Here is a 26036-nt window from a genome sequence, read left to right as displayed (position 1 = left end):
AGCTCAGAAAAGTGCAGGCCTGCAGTTTTTTTTTCCCTTTTTTTATCTATCTTTTTCTTTCTTGTTTTTATTTTATTACCTTGTATTAAATCATTTGGTGATGACAGTGATTACGAGTGATTTATTAATAGTTAAACCTACTTTGACTCATTTCTGTTCATTATTTAACAAAGCATTTTTTATTATGGATGATCATTGAGACAAACTCAAACTCCATCTGGCTTGCTGACATTAGATTGAACCACATCGCACTTGTTGCCAATAAACTGGTTTCCCAGGAAAATATTCCAAAAATGATTCTCTACATGCAATATTGGGGTTTAACGTTCTGCTCATCAAAATCCCCTGAGATAAAATGTGCTTTTTGTTTTTATATTTTGAGAGCAAAATTCATCATTAACTGTCCAAATAAGGCCCTATACTTGAGATTATGTCCATTTCTCAGGAAGTTTCTTCCTGTGAGTAACAAAGAAATGTGTCCCTAAAAATGATAATGTAGGTTGTGACGTCAAATCAAATCTCTCACAGACACACAATTACAGTTAGTCCTCACACTCCCTCCACGTGTAGACTAAGTCTGCGGTCAGAGACTCACACTGAGCGTCTGGTCAGAGAGAAGTGCCAGATGACGCAAAGACAGATGACTCAAAGGGTCTGTCAGTTATACTTTCACACTGGGGACTTTCTCCTCTCGCAGACGTTTCTACTACTGTTATTAAAAGGGGGCCGGACAGGACTTTTCAGGACATCCTGAGCAAAACACAGCACACATGGAACTTTTTACGCCATACAAGTGAATACGCGATGCTGCCAGTTGTATACAAGTTGTGTCGCTGTTAAACCATGGAAAGTACTTGACTGATGCAAACTGTCCAGACTTTTCAAAGACAGGATCTGGTTAGTCTCAGGATATTAATCATAAACCTTTAAGCCACAGATCACCCACGTGCTTACGACATCTCTGCCAGTAACTGTCTTTCAGTACTTGACCATATCTGAGGATTAGCATAACAGAAGAGTCACACTTTGATTTGCACTGAGGCAACAATGATGGAGATTCCACCACATTTGTTGAGGTCTTGGGTCTTCTGCCCAGTTCTGTTATTGTCAAATATCTTCAGTTTGTTTATCGTTTCGTTTTTTTGTTTGTTCTGCCTGGTTTGTTTTTAGTTTTGATCATTTTGAGTTTTTTATTCTAGTTTATTTCTCTGTGATTTTATTCTCTGTTTGGTTCTGCCTCCATTTGTAATTTGGGATTATAGTTAATTCCCCGAGTTTGTTTTCCTGTGTTCTGTGTCAAGTCACTTCAGCTACTTCCTGTTTTATTTTATTAGGCTTTTGTCTCTTGGGCTTTGTATTTAGTTTTGCTTCCCTTGTGTCACTTTCTCATTTGGTCCAATGCCTGCCCAGGTGTCTCCTGTTTGCCCTCATCTCCTTGAGCATTTATTCCCTCAGTTTGTCTTAGTGCTGCTGCGTCCTCCCTCATCCCTCATGGTGGTGTGTGTCCCTGCTCTGTAGTTCCCTAATTTTTGGATTTCTTGTTCCTGGCAGGCCATTGGGTTTTTTTTGTTTTTTTTTTTAATTTTGTTTGAGAGAAGCAGTGATGGCCAGATGAAGCGTTTAAGCTTTCCATCTATTGGTTAAAAAAAAGTGCATTCATCGAAGCTTTACGTACACACAACCACCCCCAACCCCCCGCTGGTCCTTGGACTTTCAGCTATTTGTAATGGCTGCTTGGCTGTGTTGCTACAATGTCAGCATGAGAATAATCACTGCCAAGAATAGAAATAAAAACACCTTCTTTTGAGTTTGTGTTGTTCATTCATTAGTTAATCTAATCTGTGTGCAGTGGAACCAGAGGTTTATCAGTGTGGAAAAACCTGTCAGTATCTTTTCAGTCAACAAAATAAAAGTCTAGTAATTTAATAAATCTAATGATGTAATAAATTTAATAGGACACAAGTTAAAACTGTTTTTCAAAAGATGGGGCAGTGATTGTTTTTATGAATATTGTGCTGAAAAAGTATTAAGAAGTTTTTTTTTCCCACTGTATTTGAACTCTGTGAGTTTCTTTCTTTGGAAATAACTTTGGAAAACCCTTTCACATGGTGCTGAGAAGGCACAGGTATCCCACAGCAAGCCAGTATAGGCCTGCCTGTATGCACCTCTGCTACCCATAGATGAGGTGTTGTTGTTGTACCCCAGCTGCAAACGCTTCACCTTGGAACAAAAAAGACTTGGAACGCATTTGATTATTTACAGGCATATTTTGTGTAATATCTTAATGAGCGAGATCAGCTCAGACTGTTAACATATCAGGGAAAACCCTTCTCCCCTTTTAGCAGGCTGTCACAGGCAAGCTGGCCAAACTCCAACACAATCAGTAACACACTAATTTGGATTCATTGCGCTTTATATTTATGGTCATAAATCACGCCAACACTTCCTGAACCATCAAGGTTTCAGACATCATCACTGACCTCACCCTTACTGCTCACCCTTAAAAAAGCAAGCCCCAATACACCCTTGATAAGACTTCCTGGATTTCTCTACATTTCCAAAACCTCTGCACAGCACCTCCCATCACTAGAGCGCAGCATCAAAGCTGTTTTTAGAGCTTGTCTCCCGTGTTCTGCATGCGGGTCCAAATCCGGCCTTCCACACAGCCTTTACATTACACATATTATCATTAATTCAATTCAAATTTATTTATATAGCACCAAATCACAACAAACAGTCGCCTCAAGGTGCTTTGTATTGCGGGTAAAGACCCTACAATAATACAGAGAAAACCCAACAGTCAAAAACAACCCCCTATGAGCAAGCACTTGGCGACAGTGGGAAGGAAAAACTCCCTTTTAACAGGAAGAAACCTCCAGCAGAACCAGGCTCAGGGAGGGGCAGCCTTCTGCCGTGACCGGTTGGGCTGAGGGGAGAGAAAAGACGTGCTGTGGAAGAGAGCCAGAGATTAATAACAATTAATGATTAAATGCAGAGTGGAGTATATACAAAGTAAATAAAGTGAATGAAAAGAAACAGTCTATTGTGGGAACCCCCCCCAGCAGCCTAGGCCTATAGCAGCATAACCTGATCCAGCCCTAACTATAAGCTTGATCAAAAAGGAAAGTTTTCAGCCTAATCTTAAAAACAGAGAGGGTGTCTGTCTCCCGAATCCAAGCTGGAAGCTGGTTCCACAGAAGAGGGGCCTGAAAGCTGAAGGCTCTGCCTCCCATTCTACTCTTAAGTATCCTAGGAACCACAAGTAAGCCAGCAGTCTGAGAGCGAAGTGCTCTGTTGGGGTGATATGGTACTATGAGGTCTTTGAGATAAGATGGGGCCTGATTATTCAAGACCTTGTATGTGAGGAGAAGGATTTTAAATTCTATTCTAGATTTAACAGGGAGCCAATGGAGAGAAGCCAATATGGGAAAAATCTGCTCTCTCTTTCTAGTCCCTGTCAGTACTCTAGCTGCAGCATTTTGGATCAGCTGAAGGCTTTTCAGGGAGCTTTTAGGACAGCCTGATAATAATGAATTACAATAGTTCACCCTAGAAATAATAAATGCATGGATTAGCTTTTCAGCATCACTCTGAGAAACGAGGTTTCTAATTTTAGAAATATTGCGCAAATGCAAAAAAGCGGTCTTACACATACATTTAATATGTGCATTGAAGGACATATCCTGGTCAAAAATGACTCCAAGATTTCTCACAGTGTTACTGGAGGCCAAAGTAATGCCATCCAGAGTAAGTATCTGGTTTGACACCATGTTTCTAAGATTTGTGGGGCCGAGAACAAGAATTTCAGTTTTATCTGAATTTAGAAGCAGGAAATTAGAGGTCATCCAGGCCTTAATGTCTTTAAGACATTCCTGCAGTTTAACTAATTGATGTGTGTCATCTGGCTTCATTGATAGGTAAAGCTGAGTATCATCTCAATAACAATGAAAATTGATGCAATGCTTTCTAATAATACTGCCTAAGGGAAGCATGTATAATATAAATAGAACTGGTCCTAGCACAGAACCCTGTGGAACTCCATAATTAACCTTAGTGTGTGAAGAAGACTCCCCATTTACATGAACAAATTGGAGTCTATTAGATAAATATTAGTTAGGACAAGATCCAGAGTATGAATAAATTGGTGGGTGGGCTCCTTTACATTTTGAGAAAAGCTAATTGAATCAAACACTAGATTACATGCAGTGTTGAGGCTGTCATTTTCAGCATCTACATGGATGTTAAAATCACCCACTATAATTATTTTATCTGAACTGAGCACTAAATCAGATAAAAAGTCTGAGAAATCAGACAGAAAGTCTGAGTAGGGACCAGGTGGACGATAGACAATAACAAATAAAACAGGTTTTTGAGTTTCCCAATTAGGATGGACAAGACTAAGAGTCAGGCTTTCAAAAGAATGAAAACTTTGTCTGGGTCTTTGATTAATTAATAAGCTGGAATTGAAGATTGCAGCTAATCCTCCTCCTCGACCTGTGCTTCGAGCATTTACTGTGACTCGGGGGTGTTGATTCATTTAAACTAACACATTCATCCTGCTGTAACCAGGTTTCTGTAAGGCAGAATAAATCAATATGTTGATCAATTATTAAATCATTTACTAATAGGGACTTGGAAGAGAGAGACCTAATGTTTAACAATCCACATTTAATTGTTTTATTTTTTGGTGCAGTTGATGAAGCTGTATTATTTATTCTTTTTTAATTTTTATGCTTAAATACTTTTTTGCTGATTTTAGCTTTGTTTTTTGGTGGTGTGGGAGCAGGCACCGACTCTATGGGGATGGGGTTTTGGGGGGATGGCAGGAGGAGAGAAGCTGCAGAGAGGCGTGTAAGACTGCAACTCTGCTTCCTGGTCTCAACCCTGGGTAGTCAGGTTTTAGGAGGGTTAATAAATTTGGCCAGATTTCTAGAAATGAGAGCTGCTCCATCCAAAGTGGGATGGATGCCGTCTCTCCTAACAAGACCAGGTTTTCCCCAGAAACTTTGCCAATTATCTATGAAGCCCACGTCATTTTTTGGACACCACTCAGACAGCCAGCGATTCAAGGAGAACATGCGGCTAAACATGTCGCTCCTGGTCTGATTGGGGAGGGGCCCAGAGAAAACTACAGAGTCCGACATCGTTTTTGCAAAGTTACACACCGAGTCAATATTAATTTTAGTGACCTCCGATTGGCGTAACCGGGTGTCATTACTGCCGACGTGAATAACGATCTTACCAAATCTACGATTAGCCTTAGCCAGCAGTTTCAAATTTCCATGAATGTCGCCTGCTCTGGCCCCTGGAAAAAATTTGACTATGGTCGCCGGTGTCTCTAGCTTCACGTTTCTCAAAACAGAGTCGCCAATAACCAGAGTTTGTTCCTCGGCGGTTGTGTCGCCGAGTGGAGAAAAACGGTTAAAGACGTGAACAGGTTGGTGGTGTACCCGGGGCTTCTGCTTAGGACTACGCTTCCTCCTCACAGTCACCCAGCCGGCCTGTTTTCCCTGCTGCTCGGGATTTGCTGGGGGGGAGCTAACGGCGGCTAAACTACCATGGTCCGCACCCGCTACAGGGCCTGGCTAGATGTAGGATTTTCCAGGGTGCGGAGCCGAGTCTCCAATTCAGAAAGCCTGGCCTCCAGAGCTACAAACAGACTACATTTATTACAAGTACCGTTACTGCTAAAGGAGGCCGAGGAGTAACTAAACATGTGACACCCAGAGCAGGAAAGTGCAGGAGGGACAGGAGAAGAAGCCATGCTGGTAGTGAGTCGGCTAAGAGCTAAGCTACTAGCTGAGCTAAGCTAGCGAAGTTCTAAAAACAAATAGTCAATAATGTGAATACAGGTGATTCAGTAAAGAGTGTGCTCTAGATAAAGTAGGTGAAGATTACACTAAAATATGTTGTTATCCAGATAAATCGAGTTATAGAGATTTAACAGCTAACAGACAGCAAAACACGACTGTGCTCCGGAACAGGAAGTGATACAATACTGCAGTGAGAGCCAACACAGTCTGAATCTTAAATGATGACGATATACAGTACACACATTTATCTGTCATGAAAACCACAAAAGCTGGTATGTTGACTAAGAGCGCTGCTCAGTACACTTTTTTTTTAATGAAAGCATTTTTATGAACTTAAGCAAACCTATAAGTGATTGTATGAATGGCTGTACTAAAAAAAGTGTGTTGTCATATGTGGTGTTATAATGTGCCAACATTTCAGTTATTACACCAGTTTTTGTATTGTGTTTTGTATCACTGGGCTGATTGCTTGATGATAAACAAAAACACACCATTATTATGATGTATTTATAGATCTCTTATTACCTGAAAGCTCTTGGAACATTATGGCTTTTAGCCAAATGGCATATTTTGAGTATCATGGTACAGAAACAGGGAATCATTGTATGGGTTATTATAGGCACTGTTTTCAGAACTGTTACAACCCAATATGTTGTGTTGTGTTGTTGTGTTGTCCTTCACTGTATCAAAACTGCAATTCTGTAATATACTTTTTGTTTTAGACCTGTTTAAGTCCTATTGAGGCAGTTATGTTGATGTGACTCCACTTATGTTGGGCTAAATGTTTATACTGTTAGAAAGCAATAAAAACAAAAACTAGAAGGGCACTCAGTACAGTGCATACCCCCCCAAACCAAATATTTTGTGTGCTGATAATACGCTGCAATAACACCAAATGTTGTTCTACTCCATCATATATTACTACATCACAAAGACTAGAAATTTGTTTTATTGGTTTTAAAAATTAGAGCCGCATGAACAGATAATGGCATATATACACAGTCTGGATATATTTAATTCCGTTTATGTTCCCTGATAGCATGCTCTAAAAAAGATAAATGGTGTGTGTGTGTGTGTGTGTGTGTGATTTTCTTGTGTAGGGTTTGTAGTTCACCTTGTTTTACTGTGAATATTTAAATTTAAAATAGAAAAAGACGATGAATCATTAACAGTAATTTTTTACCTGAGTACAAAATTTCAACGTGATGGATTTTTGAATTTTTTGGGTGACCTTGACCTTTGACTTTGAAAATATAATCATGTCTTCGCCCCTTAAGAAATATTTCCACAAAGTTCATAAATTTGGGTTCAAACTTTTTGAGTTATATCGCTAACAGACCGATGGACAGGGGTCATTACGTCACCCACCTATCAGTGAATGAGGTAATGACGTGGTGCTGGTCACTTTCTGATGCATCTTCTTCAGAGTCTGCAAATTCTTCTACTGCTAACTGTTGATTTATCTCGCCATCATAACCAGAGACACGTCTTTCATCACTGGATGCTCGGCGTGATCGTTGGGTCAGGCTGAGACAGAATTCGATGTTTGGTCTCTGCAAGTTTGAGGTCTGTGGTGAAATCAGATGCACACATGCAGAGTATAAATCAAAAACTGCAGAAGTACAGGAAGAGGTCCACAAGGAGACAACATATAATGCGATATGTGTCACCCTGTTTCAGTAAAAATGCCCACCTGACCATAACAGATATTCCAGAAAAAAAATTCCAGGAGAAATATGCACTTAATTGGAATTATGCAGATTTCAGGTTCAGGTATTCAGGTTCTGTGATTAATTTTCAAAGAAAAAAATAGCATCATTTATTGAGGGGCCAATTTTAAATTACATTATATAGAAAACTACTTCAGCTCTGTCTTTCACATTTCTAGTGCAAATATCTGCTACTATGGATATGGACTTTCAGAAGGGTTGCTCAGATGAGCACAGAATGAATGTATCCACTAAAAGCTTTGTTGGCATTACGTTTTAAGGTACCTATACATATGCTGTTTATTCACTATTTTTATTCAACTGTTGCTAAATTTGAACTTATTTGAAGATATTTTTAAGTATTTTGGACTTTCTTTCATTATTTAATTCTGACCAGTAAAGATCAGAAGTCAGAGATAACCAGAGAATTTTCTAAATGTGTATTTGTCACATTTAAATTGGCATCAAATATAATTAAATTTATAATATAAATTGAATTCCTTTGTGACCTCACTGTTTTCACTAGCATGCATCAGCGAGGTGGAGCAGAGCAGCTGCCCTCATGACTCTTTATCTGCAGCTGACTAATTCCTTTGAGTGGTGGCTGCGGACGTCAGTCCTGTTCTATCAGCACAGTCATCTATTCATTATGTCACACAGGAATTGCAGTTGGATCACAAATTTCCTAGTTATTTTTTTTATGTCTGGCACAACTACAGAGTTCTGTTTGTAAAGTTACTGTTTATATTTAAATAATGACCAAAGGCAGACAACATGGTTCAAGCATGGAATGCACAAACCGATCCAACTAAGGAATCAGAAGCTTCCCAATAATGTTCATCTGAGGTGAAAGTTAAAGAGCTTCCACTAGAGGAGACCATTATGTTAAATTTTGGTTTACAGTATTTTAAATTTACTGACTGAATGAGTGCCATTATCATGCTGTGACAGAATGAAATATATTTGTTTTCAGTGCTTTTGTCAAGTTTAATTTCCCACAACTGAGTGCTATCATCTGTTGTTATCTGCACACCACACGGGCTTCTGTTCAGGAACTACAGATGAAAATTTTAAATATTATATATATATATATATATATATATACTGTGCTTTGCCCCTCCCAAGTAGACAAAAATACTTCTGATTCATTCCAACTTCATGTTGTTAAAGAACAGTATGAGCATAAATCTACGTAAATGTGCTGCTCCACTTTGCCTGTCATGCTGGTTGAATTCATTTCAGTGAATTTAGGCAAACACATACAGTAAAGGAATGGCCCTGTGTGCTTGTTAAAGGGCAGCAAAGTCTGATACAGTATGTGAGGGAAAAAGTACAACAGTCTTCACATACATTTCTCTTTCTATCTGAATCATAGAAGAACAGTTTGAATCCACTCTAATGCTCCTGGCTTTGCTTCCTTTCCATCTGGTCACCTGAACAGACAATATATCTACCATCCTTCTGTCATCATATCAGCCGGCTCTCTCCCTTTAACAGTCATAGTCCCTACGTTTAAACCCCTCCTCTGTCCTCCACACGCCTGCTTTTCCTCCTCTCTCTTTGCCTCCTAACATGCCTCACCCCTCTTCTCTTCCTTTGCCTTCAGCCAACAGAAGCAGTTTCCACTGGCACCCTGTTGACAAACAGCACTGGAGGCAGCCTTTGTTAACACGGGCCTTCCTGACTGCTCTGGTATGGAAATCTCATTCTCGATGACCTGCATGTTTGATTTGACAAAGATTTTATACCGGATGCCCTCCTTGGTGCAAACTTCCCCATTTATCCAGGCTTGGGACCAACACTGGCTTGCGCCCCACCCGCACACCCCAATGGCTGGTGTTTTTGTATTTAAGTTTCCTAACTTTGGTTAGTAAATTCCTTTGTTAAACTGACAAAGCAGTGTGTCCACCCTTTTCTGCCATGACCTTTTGAGCCGGGCTGTAACAATATTTGTCTCATAGCATGCCCTTTACTGTGGTATGAATGATGATGAATGGCTCTCACCCTGCGACAGCCCATCACACAACTGTGATAAATAATTACTTATGCCCATTTTCTCATGCTGTGCCATGTTCTGTTTTCAGATGTAGACATTAAGTCTCAAAAGTTGTTTTTCAGGAACTAAAACTGAAACCATCTACAGTTGAAGTTTAATGACCTTGAAAGACCAAATGTTTCAGCTCTTTAAGTCAAAATGATGATGGAGGCATGAGGATGAACCCTAAAACATCTCTTCAACAAAACTGCATCCAGCTGTGACTCGTGCTTCCTTTATTTAAACCAAAAGGTAGATTCAGATCCTCTAGCATGTGTTGATTGAATAGTAAAGGTTTTTCAGTCAGACAGCAGTTACATGTGCATGTCTGTTTTAAAAAAAAAAAAAAAAAAAAACTTTACTTGGGAGTCTTTTCCTTAAAGGTTTGGATGCATCACAAAAGATGAATACTTAAAGGTTTTTAAGCTGGACACAATAAAAGATTTTATTAAGTTAAACATTCTCAAAAACGCAAAAAGACCACACAGAAACTGGAAAATATAGTTCTTAATAATCTATATGCAGCATACTGATAGCTCTGATTCCATATCATTTTTACATTTTCATATTTATTTTTTCTTTATGACTTTTCTCTTGAATTTATTATCAGTTCTAGCCAATATTTGGACTAAATATTAATCACTTCCTACAGCCACTGAATAAAAGTTCTAATAACATGCTGCTCATTAACTCACTAAGCGTGCTCCTTTAGGGCTTCCTCCATCTCGTTATTAGCAGACAGCTACTACGGTCTGTCTTAGCCAACAACTCTTGGAAGCCGACACCGTCTCGGGCTCCGGTACCCCACTGAGGCATGAATAGGAGGAAATACTGTCAGGAACCAGCCTGTTTATCAGACAGGAGAGCAGGCCGCACATTCACATTCAAAGAAACTCCGAGCATTTAGAAAAGGTTTCAGCATGTGCAGAAGTGTAATTGTTGAGAGGACACAAGCTGCCAGCTTGTGTTATTATTGACATGTAATGACAGCAAAGGACTTGAACGATGTTATTTGTATTGAGACTCTGCAGACAGTTATCACCCACCGTGTGCTTTCAACTTGCTGCACAAGTGTTTTAGTGGTTTTTACGTCATTGTTTGGGGTTTCCTACCTGTAGCTTTAGTATTTTTGTTTAACTTTCAGCTCTAAAAACCTGCTCAACCATCAGATTCAGTCAGCACCTCGTCAGCAAAGCGGAGCGCTTGTTTTGAAAGAAGGCTCAGGAACTGATGACGACCGGCATGAGCCACGTGTTTAGTGCCTGGATCAGGTTGGTCATTAGAACCAAGATTTTAAAAAATGTATCAGAACATCAGCACATGCTGAAAGTGTAAAGTTTATTTCAGTGATCGTGGGTCAAACCTCATTTGTCTTCTTAGAATTAAGAGCATTAAAATTAATCTGAATACAAATGAACCTCCTGAGACCCACGTTCACATTTGGGGACATTACATTTTGGCTTTCCTGCACTTTCTTCTTCATTCTGTTCAATAGTGTTTTATATTTCATTAAGCCATGTTTGACTTTGTTGTGTTGTTGCTGTAAAATAAACCCATTGTTCCCATTTGGGGACATTTTTTTTTAACAGAAGTATTTAACAAAATACATCTTAATTGAAATACAACTAAGAAGCTTAGTTTATATTTATATATACTGTATCAGGTCCATCTAATCACAAATATCTTGGGGAAATCAAAAATGCATCACAAACAGGAGCTCAGGTCTCAGGAGGTTAAAATAAAAAGAGGAATGTGAGATGCACATGAAAGCAGTTCCTTAAGGAACGAAGCTGCTGCCTCAGGATGGTCTGCTGGGCAAAAAATGAAACTCCAGAACATGCAAAAGTAAAACGTACTAGTCAGCAATCACATGCACTCAAATGATACTGCTGCTGATGATAAAACAGAGGACACCCAATGGCAGGGCTCAATGAGCGGACTGGGCTCTCCCTGAAATTGGATTGTGATGCTACTGCAAACATGGGTGAAATTACAGACGGCTTAAGAAGATGCAGCCCCGCCCTTTTCTGTGAAAAATCGTTGTGTCCTCCTCAATGCACAAATGTAACTACAGTGCTTAACTAATGCTGGATTCCCCCTCCTGCACCTCACAGTGGTTTGGTCCACACCTACCATTCCTAAATTTCTTTTGGAAACAAAACAAAGAACATGTGAGACACAGAACATATTTCAACATACTTACTGTTGTAACCAGACTGTATTTTATCAACTCCATTGCTTCAGCACTGTGCTTCAATGACCTGTGTAATATCCGATCAGTCTCTCTCCCCTCTCTTTTTTCCTTTGTTGTGTCAAACAACGGCCCTTTGCCCTCTCTTCTTCCAGTATCACACTGCTTCCAGTTTGATTTCACCATTCCTCTCCCGAGATATCAGTCCAGTTATGCATTTAAGTACAGCTTTGATGCTGCTTTATTTCCCTCTGCTGCAACAAAGGCAGAACTCTTGCACAAGATTTCCATTCCATTATCTGCAGGGAATCTTGCTGCTGCCACCCTCGATCCTGGCAAAATGTTTATTTAGGAATCCACCCATTTTTATCAGACTGAACCAGAATAAGAAGGTAATTAAATGGCTCAGCCATGATGTTCTGTATTACTCCGTGTCTTCTGTCCTCACAGTAGATGTTAAACTGCTTGTGCATTATTTAAAAAAACACTTTTTGCAAGTATCAGCAAGTACTTTTTAAGGGCATGCACATATTTATACTGTATTTATAATTCAGTCACACAGCATGAATAAATGCGTGCTGTATGACTGAATTATTCAAATGCACTTTCAGCTTGGAAACACAATAAGAAATGTACTCTCAGAGAGCAGCGGAGAACTTCTCTGATCAGTTTGGACATTTATGTATTATTTCTCAAATGTGACGATGCATTGAAATCTTGTAACTGACAGTTTGAAACTGAAACAATGTTTTCTTGTAATTATGACTTCCATAATTCTCATCATAATGAAACTCTCATGAGCAGCAAAATAAGTGCTGTTTTTTAAAACTTTGCCAAAATAGGCAGTGACCACTTTTTTTATCCATGTACAGTGGGTCCACAGTAAAAAATATTTATTTATTTACAGTATATCATTATGTTACAATGTATGTACAATAATACATTAGATTCACTCCTCACTTCTTCCAACCACCTCACCGGTCACAGAGCACTGCTCAGTGTTTGACTGCTGTTTACAACAAATATCTGGGATATTTATTTATTTCATCAGTGCTGCATTAGCACATATATTTTATATATTTGTTACATTTATTTATTCCCTTGTAAGTCCTTGCTTTCTTTGACATTCAGGCACTGAACTCTGGCAGCAGCTACATTTCACCACACTCCATGTTTTATGACAATGAAACTATTCTATTCTATTCTATTCTATTCTATTCTATTCTATTCTATTCTATTCTATTCTATTCTATTCTATTCTATTCTCTTTTCACTGGAAGAAAACAGTTCCCAAACAAGGACTCTTTACACAGGCTGTTTCCTCATTGCTCATATTCATCTAGAATTCATGCCATGAATAAAATAGAATTTGAGAGAAATTTACTTTGGCCGTGTGGAAAAACCAGGTCAAAAATCCATCATGAGTAATTAATGGTTAGCAGGAATTTGCTGTTGTGGTGCCAGGAGGAGGGGTGGCAAATTCTCCTGCTTAGGTGAGTCCAGGGCTTCAGGGAGTCATTTGTGAGGCAAATCTACATGTTTGGGTCTTTTCCAACAGATAAAATATTTGTTAAGTTGTCCTCCCTTACTGTAATGAGCATGCCGTTCATTTTCATATAATTGATATGCTCTAGAGTCAATTTCCCAATAATATCAAAGCAAAAAGTGAATTTTTGAAATCTAGAGGTGAAAATGTCTTTTGAAAAATTTTGCTCAGGTGCTTCTCATTTCGCTTGGTCAAATTTAAGATGTTTCTAAACCTTGATTTATCAGCTGTAAGGAATTCAGTTGGACATGATTTGAAAACAGACATCTGTATGTACATGGTCTTACAGCTGCCGTGGGGGAAGCAGAACTGGCTACAGAGCTCAGGCTATAAAAAGTTATCCTCTTGAACCAATGGCCTCCAATATAATTAAAAAGAGGAAGTTTCTAACAACCAGGATATTCCAGTGCTTTGATCTCAACCACACTGAGAAATCAAGAGAAAAGAGAGAATCAAAAGAGGGCGACCAGAAAATGGTCACTCTGACTGAGCTCCAGAGCTCATTATAAGCACGAGCAAAAAGGAGGACCAGTGGAAAAGGAAAACTCCCTTCTAACAGGAAGAAACCTCCATCAAAACCAGGCTCAGGGAGGAGCTGCTATCTGCTGTGACTGGTTGGGGGAGAGATGAGGGAGACGGGACAAAAGACACACTGTGGAAGAGAGCCAGAGATGAATTAAAACTACTGCGTAAATGCAGAGTGGTGTATAAACACATAGAGAGTAAAAAGAATTAAATAAAGAAAAAACATTCGGTTCATCATGGGACACACACACACACACACACACACACACACACACACACACACACACACACACACACACACACACACACACACACACACACACCCAGCAGCCTAGGTCTATAGGAATGTAACAAAAAGGTGGGTTAAGGGTCACCTGATCCAGCCCTAACTATAAGCCTGATCAAAAAGGAAAGTTTTAAGCCTAATCTTAAAAATAAAGGGTGTCTCCCTGAGAAAATCCCTGAAAAGCCTTCAGTTGATCCAAAATGCTGCAGCGTGAGTACGGTCTAGAAAAGAGAGCTTATATTTCTCCCATATTAGCTTCTTTCCATTCTTCTTCTGCCTACTACCCCTCTTGGGCCGTCCATGGTAAATGGACTTGTTTGTATGTAGGTAGGGCTTTTCTACTCTAGTTGAGCACTTAAAGCACTTTATACAATATAGTTGCATTCTCACACACACACAAGTGCTTTCTGTCTAACATTCACACACACATTCACACTTTGATGAATACAGTGGGAGCAACTCCGGGTTCAATATCTTCCTGGCCTTTTCTCTCCAGCTGTTTCCAGCTGTGGTCCATTCTTTTGGTGTCAGCATCAAGGTCACAGCACCAGGATCCTCTGTTTCTCTTGCCTTGGGGGTTCCAGCTCAGTGCTTGCTTGGTGACGTTGGAGGCTGGCTTGCGGAGCATGTCACCAATCTATCTCCAGCACCTTTTCTTTCTAGTTCCCTCGCTGCAGCACTTTGAACCAACTTTAGGCGATCTCGCCAGTGAAGGTGTTGGCAGCATCATGCTGTGGATGTGCAGATCAACTGAACGCTGGGAAAAAAATAGAGAAATATTGCTAATGAAACTGTTTCAGAATTTAAGGCTTTAGCCTAACCTTCCAATAAAACCGAACTCTAAAGCTAACTGTAACCATATAGCAAAGACAACAGTGGAGTTTCTTGAACCTCTGCGGTGTGACTGAAAATGGTGGTTTATGTACGAGAGAAGGTGAAAATACTCATGGCAATGTATTTTGTCATTATGGGAAATTGTAGAATGGGGGACGGGGTGGTGGTTAAAAAAAAAAGTGAAGTGAAGGGCTCTGTATGCTTTCCCATTGTACTGTATGCATATTATGCCAAAGCTGTGGTGAGCACATGCTCCGTGGGAATCCTTGCACAGACCATGAAATGACCTGCTGCATGGATATGAACTCTAGATGCACTGCAGTTATGGAAAAATGTGAATTAGTTCAAGACCTTTATATCCACCATCTCCAACACATGCGCGCGCACACACACACACACACACACACACACACACACACACACACACACACACACACACACACACACACCCCTACAGACACATCTGGAGCCAAACACAGGGTTTCCACTGAAGTCTATCATACTGAAATTCAAAAGCTGGAGATGCTCGGCAGGGACTCAGCTGGACTCCTTCCCTTGCATTTATCCTTGCACATATGTACATACAGTCAAGGGTTACACATACAGCTGTGCTATATAGGGAGAGCATATTTATTTCTAAAAGAAAGATGGAAAACTGTTCAACTTACTTGGAATCACTGAGGCTTTAAAAAAGTTGTTTTTTTCACATCATGGATCTTATTTTATAGTTGTAATCACCACACAAGGCAATTTATAATGCCAAATCACAACAGTCACCTCAAGGTGATCTATATTGTAAGGTAAAGGCTCTACAATAATTGCAAAGAAAATCTCAACAATCATCTCCCAATGAGCAAGAACTTCGCAACAGTGGGAAGGGAAAACTCCCTTTTAACAGGAAGAAACCTTCGGCAGAACCAGGCTCAGGGAGGGGCAGTCATCTGCTGTGACCGGTTGGGGCTGAGGGGAGAGAGACAGGACAAAAGACATGCTGTAGCAGAGAGCCAGAGATTAATAATAACAGGGAGCCAATGAAGAGAAGCTAATATGGGAGAAATATGCTCTCTCCTTCCTGTCTGTACTCTCGCTGCAGCATTTTGGATCAGCTGAAGGCTTTTCAGGGAGTCTTTAGGCCAAACCTGACAATAATGAATTACAACAATCCAGCCTTGAAGTAATAAATGCATGAACTATTTTTTCAGCATCCCTCTGAGACAGGATGTTTCTAATTTTAGAAATATTGTGCAAGTGCAAGAAAGCGGTCCTACATATTTGTTTAATATATGCATTGAAGGACATATCAAGGGCTTGGAGCCATAGGGGCATGAGTTACATTTTGCCAACTTTACAGGAGAGCAAAACAAACAAACAAAAAAAAAATGACCATAGTTTGCTCTTACTTTGTATACTAATTTTATTTTTTTAAGCATGTTTCTTTTTACAAATTGATGACACAATGCTTAATGAACAATATTGTCTTTGTCATAGATCCACTTACACCCTTTTGGCACCAACTTCTTCTGTGCATTCAGATTTAAGCCTTTTGGTTTTTGTTGAATAACTATTTCTATTAATATTTTACTTCTGTAATTTTGACAGTAGATAGAGCACATCAAGAGCTTTCATTTGATATCTCAATTTTGACCAAAATGTCACTTACGCCCCTTTGGCTCCAAGCCCTTGATATCCTGGTCAAAAATGACTCCCAGGTTCCTCACAGTGTTACTGGAGACCAAGGTAATGCCATCTAGAGTAAGTATCTGGTTCAACACCAAGTTTCTAAGATTTTTAGGGCCGTTTTTAGTTTTATCTGAATTTAGAAGCAGGAAATTAGAGGTCATTCTTCCCTTTATGTAAGACATTCTTACAGTTTAACTAATTGGTGCGTGTCCTCTGGCTTCATGGACAGATAAAGCTGTGTCAGGTTAAGCGTGATAATATCGACACAAACATCACCTGACCCTAGCTGTGGAACACTCCTGCAAAAATAAGATACTAGCTGCTCTTTTCAAAAGAAAAGAAACAAAAGGACATTTTACTTTTTTTTAATCCCTGAGTCTATATTCTTTCTGATTTGCAGACTTCCACTCTCTTCCTTTCGTTCTGCTGTTGCTTAAGTGAGCACCATGAAAACAATCACACACTTATATTTTATCATTTGTGTTTCTACCAGCAGATCAAAAGGCACTGAACAATGAATGTGTGTGTGTGTGTGTGTGTGTGTGTGTGTGTGTGTGTGTGTGTGTGTGTGTGTGTGTGTGTGTGTGTGTGTGTGTGTGTGTGTGTGCATGTGCGTGTGCATGTGCATGAGAGAGCAAGAATAAGATTTGAGAGTGAGAAAGGGAAACCCACCTTTTAAGCATCCAGGGAGTTTGTTCTTGTTTCTGGGTTCACAGGAAGTTCAAAATATTTCTGTCAGAGCTCCAAGATGCTGTCCTCGGGGGGTAGCCTTATTTACTGCAAGACCAGTGAGAACAGAATGGGGGTGTTCCTGTCCATTCCTCCATGAATCCCATCTGTAAGTGGGCAGCAGCAGTCCAGGTGGGAGTAGGAACAGCAAAGAGGAAAGCTAAAGGGGAAACGCTGTTGTTGGTGTGATTTGTAAAGACCCACAGGGGAGGCTAGGTTTATGGAGCGACAAACACAATAAAATTTTCCTTGTAGTCAATCTGTCAAGATCAGAGGTTTTGGGAACAGATACAAAAAAACACAGAGCAGCTGTCTTGTTTTCACACAAGTATTTTTGCAAAAATAATTCAGTAGTATTATTTTTCAGCAAGGACCCATTAAAAGGACATCTCAGTGGTTCAGGTTTCCGTACCAAATTTTGCAGGAAATTCTTAATTTTCAAAACACAGTGTGATGAGTGCTGGCAGCACATTGTTTGGTCAGATGAGACCAGACCAAATGTAATGCAACATGTTTGGTGAGGTTTTGGCGGGGTCTACCGCAGCAAATACAACACAGCTGCATGAGTCCAAAAGATGAATGGGAGGTGACAGTTGTAGGTTGTACTGTCACTGTAAATCTTATGTACCTGAATATTGAATAAAGCTAGAGCATGATGTTCCTAAACACACGGCAGAAACCACAGAAATGTTTTTAAAGGGGAAAGAAATGAAAGTAGTGCATTTTTCCACAGCACAGGGCCTGTCCCAGTGCTGAATCCAGAACTGGGTCCACACAATTCCACCAAAAAAATTAGACTGGTGTTGGTGTCAAAACTACCACAAAATTGTAGGGTCCAAAGTTGAAACCACTGATGTCAGTGGCTATGGGAGGGGCTACCACAAGAAATTCATCAGCGATTAGCAGATGCAGCCACAAATTGTATCCAGCATGAGATTCCCACAAAAATGATTCCATCTTCCAAGGCAGAACTGACTCTGAACCAGGACTGGCACCACATTGTTGGTCCCCTGGTCAGAAGAATATATCTGTACAGATTTGGGTCATCAAAAAAAAACAAATCCATACTTTATGAGGAAGTAAAGATACTGAATCCCAACAGATGCATTAAATAAAAGTCAAAAGAATAAAAATACATAAATAATTAGAGGATCTGAGTGAAAGGGGAATAGGAAGACCAGCTTGACCCCTTTATGCCTCCGGGTGAGGTTGAGTATATTTTCTCCTGTTGTCCTTCATAAACTCACTGAAATGAAAGCTGATGTGCAAAAAATGAACATCTGAAGAATTATCTGAAAGCTAAGCACAGCACAACAGTGGTAGATATGGACCATTAGCCATTGCTATGCTTCCAAAACTGCAGCAACTAGCTTTTAATTAGCTAAAGCTTTCACTTTGAAGATAATTTACAAGCTTTTTGTTGGTTACGTGGTGGAGGAAATAATAATAATTCAATATGCAATGACATGAAACATGCACAAACTAATTGCACAGCAGCATTTATTCTGGATAACACTGAAGTACTTGAACCCGTTACATTTTTCAGTTGATAAAATAACAAGTAATATTACCCATCACTGCTCAGATCAACAGTATCAGTTAGTAGCCCCGGTCACACAGGCCTAGAAATCAGTCCAGGGCAACCAATGGTTGTGAGGGAAAAATTCGTATTCCTCAACTGGTTGCACCTGGCTGCTGGAGGTTGATGGGTTGGGCAATTGATGGACAGTTGGGAAAAAGATTGCTGTAGCCCCAGTCATGTAAGCCTAAACAGGTTAGTGACCCCGGTTGTGGATTGAATAGAAGTGACGGACTTGTCTACAAACTCTGTCCAGCTGAAAAGTGCGACACAAACCAGAAATGGAGACTGTTTTCCTTCCAAGTAAAAGTTGTGCCTTTTGAAACATTTACTTTCACTGGGAAACTTTCCCATTTCCTTTTTGTGACACACTTTTTCAACTTTTAAAAAAGTGTGTTAAAGAGTATTTGCAGACAAACATGAAAAACTATAAGCAGCCATGGCAATGTGCTAACAACCAAACAACCACAGCTTTTGATTCAGCACCTTCTTTGCAAACTGTTTCACCCAGCAAAAACCAGCGAGCTCCAGGAACCACTGCCAACCACTTGGAGAAAACTTATTTTTCCTTAACAGCTGGTGGATGCATCACATCCAATATGGTTGACAACTCTTAAGCAATGTCCGCGTGAGGTCACGTGAGAAACCTCCATAGCTTTATCTTGAGTGCTGACATGTCTCTGTCATCACATAAGAACAGGCAGAATTAACAGTATGTGTTTCTTTATGCTGCATAGAACATGTTGGATGCTGTGTTTAATGACCTTTTTACTTTCCTTCTTCAATAGCAGGAAACAGAGTGATAAACTGACATTATGTCTGAACACACCGCTCCACTATCCCCCAAGAAATAAATGAAAACAGATGATATGTAATGTTTCACTTGATTTCCTGTTGGAAGGAGGCGATGATGGGACCCGGACGGCAGCTTTTGTGTCTCTGCGAGAACACATTCCTCTATTTAACTCTTCCCCTGCTTCTCTCAAAAAGACACAATAATCCGGCTTCATACAAGCAAAAACCTGACTGATCCAATAGATTCCACCAATTAAGTGTGGAATTAGGAGAGCACAAAGCACAGAGACCATGCTCAGAGCAGGGTTTGTTATAGCCATTAAAATCAGGCACACTGGAGCTATTCTCCAATATGCTTTCAGTGTAAAAAAAAAAAAGGTACTGTTAACCCTCAACACTCTCTGACCAGATGAGCTGTTTTCTGAATCACGTCAGCTCTGAATAATCATCATTTGAAATCACAAAGTCACAGGATTCAAAACGTTTGAACTGTTTTCAGATAACAATGCAGTAGCAACAACAGCCACAGTAACAGCTCTCCTTAAAGCTGCTTTCTTAGATATTCTGTCAGCTGTAGTAGGAACATAGTGTTGAATCAATCCATGCTGCACACAATTTTCACTGTCCAGCAAACCAAACTTCTCAAGTTTTTAACTGTATTTATTTTAGAAAAATGGAGACATGGATACTGAGGGCTCATCAGTACTCTTGTACAGACGATGGGTCAAAGGGCTGTGTGTTATGTAAGTGGTGTCACAAGAGGTAAAAACAGAGAACTTGCAGTGAATGAAAGTTTTCTTTGTGGATTGTATGTAATGGATGGATGTAGCTCCCAGGTTTGCAAAATGAAGCCAGTGCTGAATGCCTTAACCCTCGTAATGTCCTCCCGATTTCCTAACACCTATTGTTCTCTGGGGTCAAAAAAGACACCACTTGATTTGACAGTTTTTTGACCCTACATTACAACAGATGTTACTAAACTCAATAAAAAGGCAAAATTCAATCAAATTGCTTCAAATTTATCCTAATCATAATGTGCATAGTATCAAACAACCCCTCTTATTTTCAGATCATTTGAGGAATGCAAAACATATTTTGATAGCAATAGATTTCAATTGGGGTCAAAAAAAGACCCCATGGACATTACTATCTGTGATGTACCTCTGGTTGAATAAAGATGTCAGATTGTGTATGAAAAAATTATCCTTTAGCCACCCCCCGCCCATGACATGTGTAAAGAAGTTCCTGATGCATGTACGGGCTCAGTCTGTAGTTCTGGTTTTATTGAATACAGCATGATGTTCATTTTATATTATGTGGTTCCCATTAGAGTCCAAAAGGACACTGAAGGAAAGAATCCTTTATAGGGTCCCCTATATTTCTCAACACGTCTGGTTTTAGAAGATGTGAACACTGTAGTCATAAAGGGATAGACAGATAGTGATGTAGCCTCAACTTCCTGTTCTTAGTGCCAGTGTGGTCTGCTGCTGCTGTAGCTCATCTGCTTCAAAGTTGCACACGTTGTGCTCATGCGCACAGATGCTCTTCTGCATACCTTGGTTGTAAGGCGTGGTTATTTTAGGTACCGCTGCTTTTCTATCAGCTTAAAGCAGTCTGGCTATTCTCCTCTTACCTCTGGCATCAGCACAAGAACTGCTGCTCACTGGACATCTTTTTTTTTTTGGACCATTCCCTGTAAACGCTTGATTTGGTTGTGTGGGAAAATCCCAGCAGATCAGCAGTTTCTCAAACACTCAGTCCAGTCCATCTGGCACCCACAACCCACATTCAACCCACATGCAACAAGACTAAGGGCCAACTCTCTTAGCAAAGGTATAATTCTAGGCTGCAGTTGCACAGCAGTCAGAGACTTAACAGTAAAATGTGTCACCTTAATTGATTTATCAGGCAGCATGTGTAGCAGTGTAAAAGGAGCTGGGGTATACTGAGTATAAAACAGCTCACTTTACACAAGTGCTGTATGGTGACAAACCATATGGCACTTGTGTAAAGTGGTAACAGCTGATCTAAGTGGCAACACTGGAAGTTGCTTAATAGTGGAGACTATTTTCATAAGAGGTTTCTTGTTGAGTTATCTTGGTTTTCACCACAAATTTTAATCTTGCTAAATATGTAGAGGAGATTAAAAAATGTTGATTGGACAGAAGTCTTTGCAGAGAAAGTTCCTGAAGATGCATTTCAGATATTTGAAAGATATTTAGATATTCAGATATTTGATATTTGTAAAGGCTTGACAGAAAATGACATGGAATCCAAATTTTTGCACAGCTTTTGGCTTTTAAAGGCTATGGTCTTAAACTTTTGATCAGCTGAAAAAAATCATGTTTGAGTGTAAATGCAGTTTTCAATAAATTCCCTGCTCAAAAGTTTTTGTCTCTTGCGCCGATTTCTTCTTTTAGCATTGTGAAGCTCTACTTAGAACCTTCTTAAGATCCAAAATAGTGCAAAATACAAATTCTTGCAATTTTTTAACTGGTCTTAAGATTTTGATCAAGAGTGTATATTGACTTACCATCAGTGCTAAGCAAAGCAGGCATCTCAATGTTTGCTGATGACACTACAATATATCTAGCAGCAAAGTCTATTAGTGAGATTAAAAGTGACCTTGAACAAGAGATTGAATGTATAGTTGACTGGGTGGACAGTAACAAATTCATTTTAAATGTTTCTAAAGCAATGAGTGTTGTCATTGGTACAAATCATTCTCTAAGAGCCAAACCTCAACTGGATCTCCACATAAAGACTATATCTGTTAAACAAGTGGAAGAGGTGAAGCTCTTAGGAATTCTTATAGACAGTAAACTCTCCTGGGATAAACATTTAAAGTTGAACCTAATCTACTCTAATCTAATCTAATCTCCAGAGAGTAGTTTCTAAAATGGGTAGTAGTTTGTCTGTTATTAAAAGATATTCTGAATATCTAACTAAACAAACAATCCCAGATGTCATTCAAACTCTTGTATTGTCTCATTTGGATTATTGCTCTGTTGTTTGGTCCAATACATTAAGCTATATTAAAAAATTACATATGGTGCAAAATAAGGCAGTGACTCTAAAATGTGGTACCAGGACAAATGTTGCTAAAATGCATAATCAGCTTTCCTTCTTATGGGTGAAGGATAGATGGTTGTACACATTGACAAATTTTTTTTTTTTTTTTTTTTTTTTTTTTTTAGCCTGTCATGTCTGGTAGATCTTGCAAGCAGAACTGTGATCTGAATGCGTTGTTGTGCCAAACATATTTGCTATTTCAAGATGAGCTCTATAGGTTCTCAATAGGCTCTTCTTGTTGTTGTTTTAACCCTTTATTTTATTTATCTGAGTTATTTTTCCACATACTATGTAACAGCCAGAGCTGACAGGCTGAAGAAGAGGAAAATAAAAAGAAAAAGGGAGAGAGAAAGGGAGCAAAAAAAAAAAAAAAAAAAAAAAAAAGGGGAAAGAGCACAAGTCTATTAATCAGATACTTCATCACTTTAACATATAAAAAAATACTATCAATACTTGCAAAAATAAATTTGTGTGTGAAAAACAAAACTAACAAAGCATGTTACGCACACCAACAATTTTGTTGAGTTGTGATTGAGTGGGCGTTTGTGTCTGTGTCATGTTTGTGTCTGTGTCATGGAACGTACTTACCAATGAGGGCAAAACGCTGCAGCTCCACCCATCAGAAGCCAGAGGCAGGTACGGAAAGCCCCCGGAACCCCAGGCCACCAGCAGCCCACCAAGAGCCAGGAAGACCCCCGGCCACTCAGTCCAAAGACAACCGCACACCTACCCCAGCAGACGGGAGAGGGTGGTCTCAGACGGAGCCCCCCCAGTCGAGGAGCGAGGGCTCCAGGGAACCCAAGGCGATGAGAAGCCAGCCCCCCCCCAGCGGCCAGCCCCCTGCACTGGCCGGCGGCAGGGCTCCCGGGCCCCCGGCACCCAAGGACCGCCCGACCCTCCACAGAGCCCCCCCCCACGCCGAAGAAGCCAACGCAGCCCCGCACCGCACCCCCAAGGGGGGCAGGCCAGTACCCACGCCAGAACACCCAGCCCCACCCAGGAACCCCGAGGCACCCCCATCCCAGGGGGGTAGGGGGGAGGAGGCAACCAGCAAGGAGTGGCCAGGAGGCAAGGCACAAGGCCCAGACCCAGGTCCAGCCATACATACAAACACACCCAGACACCCGTGTACACATTTATACACAGATACTCATACATGCCCATACATACTTACCCACACACAGATATGCCATACATACACATTCACTCACCCACCCATACTCACGGAGACGGTGACAAATACACAAAGACACACATTCATCCATAGCTACCCACCCTCTGAAGGCGGGGCAAGTGGAAACCACCCCAGGGCCAACAGCGACCCCAGGACGCCACCAGCCCGGTCCCCAAGGAACCACCCGACCCCTACCCCGGGCGAGACGCAAGAAATCGGGGTGTAAGATGACCCATCCACCCCTCCTCCTCCCCAACTTGTAGGTCTATGTGTTAATGTTTGTGAGTGAATGAGGTGTATAGGGTGCAGTTAAAATTGAGGGGACAGTTATGCCACAAGCGCCAACTGTTGGTCGTCAGCGCTTGCCCACACTGCCCCCCCAAAACCCTCCATGTCTAAAGTGCAAATAAAATTTGGAGACAGACAGTGACGAGGATCCGAGTGGGGCCACCTCAGCGGCCCATCTCATCAACCTCTGAGTAACATGCCTGCCCCAAAGGTCCTATGTGTATCAGGGTGTAAGTGTGTATGTGTTGTGAGTTATAATGACTAAAGTGCAATTAAAACGGAGAGGCAAGTGGTGGTGCAGCTCTCCACGTGGCCTCTCCATCCTACATCTGTGAGTGATGTGTATTCTGTGTGTGTGTGTGTGTGTGTTTGTGTATGGGGAGGGGGAGGGGGGGGGGGGGGGCATATGACCAGGAAAAATCCTGGAAGAAGAGAGCCAGCTGGCCGCTGGCTCAATAGGCACCCCGACCTCCCACACCCCAGCACAGGGCAGGGGGAGGTGAGCCCGGGGCCGCGGTGACAGCATCCCGGAGCACTGCAGCACCCGAGGTTGGCGCCCTCGCCCCCACCGCAGAGGGCGGCCCGCTCCTCCTAGATGCCCATTCACTCAACAATAGACACAAACAGGCGACAGGACATACTGGCCTGGGCATGGAAATGCAGTGCCCAGTCCCCCCCAACCACCCCACCGCGGCCCCATCCCCCACCCCACCCCCCTGCAATGCAGGCACCCCAGGGCCCCAAAAGCGTAGACCGGACATCCCGACGTCAGGCCAACCCACCCCACCCGGCGGCGCGGCCGGGACAGCAGAGGCCCCCCCCGCGCCCGGGGGGGCCCACCGGGAGCCGGCGCGGCCCCAGTGCCGGGGCCCCAGACCCCAGCCCCCAAGCCACACAGGGAAGACCAGCCAACCGACCGAGGGCCGGCACCACCCCCCCAAGCACCCCGCCCACACCCCAGGACCGAAGGCAGCACCATCCAAGCCCCCACCACCATCAACCAGGACAGGCACACAGACATCTCCAGAAGGTCGCCCCAGGACCCCAGCCTCAGGAGGCTACCAGCTACCCAGGCCCCCGGAGTCCCCCCCCACCCCCCCACAAAGCACATCAGGAGCAGAGCCCGCAGCCCACCACCCCCACTAAGTAATGGAGCTGAGCAGTGGGAACCAAAGAGAGTCAAATTCCTCCAATTTGTTTTTAGAAGAAGCAGACATTCTCTCTAAACTAACATGATCTACTAATAAATTTCTGTACTGAGTAATACATAGTTTATTTTTTGTCTTCCAGTTCATGAGGATCATCTTCTTAGCGATGCACAAGGCAGTAAGAACTATGTGTGATATATTTAACTCCATAATTAATTCACTGACATCACCTAAGATGCATAGTCTGGGGGAAGTTGGGATATGACAGCTAAACCATGTGGATAGATCTTCACAAATCCTCTGCCAAAATCTCTGAACTGGTACACAAGACCACAGAGCGTGTAGATGATTATCCTCTGAATTGCTTGTACAGTGGGTGCATATGTTTGAGTGTGTAAGGCCCATTTGGAACATCCTTTGTCCAGTGTAGTATGTTCTATGGAGAATCTTATATTGTACAAGTTGTATTTGGGGTCTTTTAGTCATTTTGAAGATATTTAAACATATTTCTGTCCATAAATTTTGATCCAGGTTGACAGAAAGATCACGCTCCCATTTTGTAATTGGGAGGGAAACTGAATCATCAGTTTTTATTAATAATTTATATAATTTTGATAACAATTTTGGGGTAC

Source organism: Archocentrus centrarchus, chromosome 24 (assembly GCF_007364275.1).
Source record: "Archocentrus centrarchus isolate MPI-CPG fArcCen1 chromosome 24, fArcCen1, whole genome shotgun sequence".
Lineage (NCBI taxonomy): Eukaryota > Metazoa > Chordata > Actinopteri > Cichliformes > Cichlidae > Archocentrus > Archocentrus centrarchus.
This window is presented reverse-complemented; position numbering follows the sequence as displayed.